The sequence below is a fragment of the Sinocyclocheilus anshuiensis genome, unplaced genomic scaffold (assembly GCF_001515605.1).
Source record: "Sinocyclocheilus anshuiensis isolate Anshui unplaced genomic scaffold, SAMN03320099.WGS_v1.1 scaffold71, whole genome shotgun sequence".
Taxonomy (NCBI): domain Eukaryota; kingdom Metazoa; phylum Chordata; class Actinopteri; order Cypriniformes; family Cyprinidae; genus Sinocyclocheilus; species Sinocyclocheilus anshuiensis.
The window spans coordinates 1,046,364-1,046,662 of NW_015548203.1; the positions used below are offsets into that span (position 1 = coordinate 1,046,364).

General features: G+C 38.5%; 1 protein-coding gene across 1 annotated transcript in view; it reads right to left on the reverse strand.

Moving 5' to 3' along the window:
- Nucleotides 1-299, reverse strand: part of LOC107653405 (uncharacterized) — a 15,057-nt gene that overhangs the window by 14,173 nt on the left and 585 nt on the right. The gene's annotated exons all lie outside the window — the stretch shown is intronic.

The following is a 299-nucleotide window of genomic DNA, read 5'->3' on the forward strand; positions in this document are numbered from 1 at the left end:
TAATGTATCTTAATACATTAAGCCATGTTAAGTGTTTATGTTTTTCTACAGGAGGAAAACGCTTAACGAGAGACTTAGTGCATTGCGTTCATATTCTGCTGTTCTGTGGCGACGGGTCTTTTTTTTTTTTTGCAAGACCCTGTATGTTATAGTACTAAATTAGTTTTAATCATTAAATCACCACCACAGCGTCTTGTCTCCAATGGCAACACGCACGATTCGTGTGGATTGCAAGTAGCTGAGAGTGCAAGCGGCGATTGCAAGTGACTTCGTGATTTAGTTTCTTTTTTTCTTGTCTT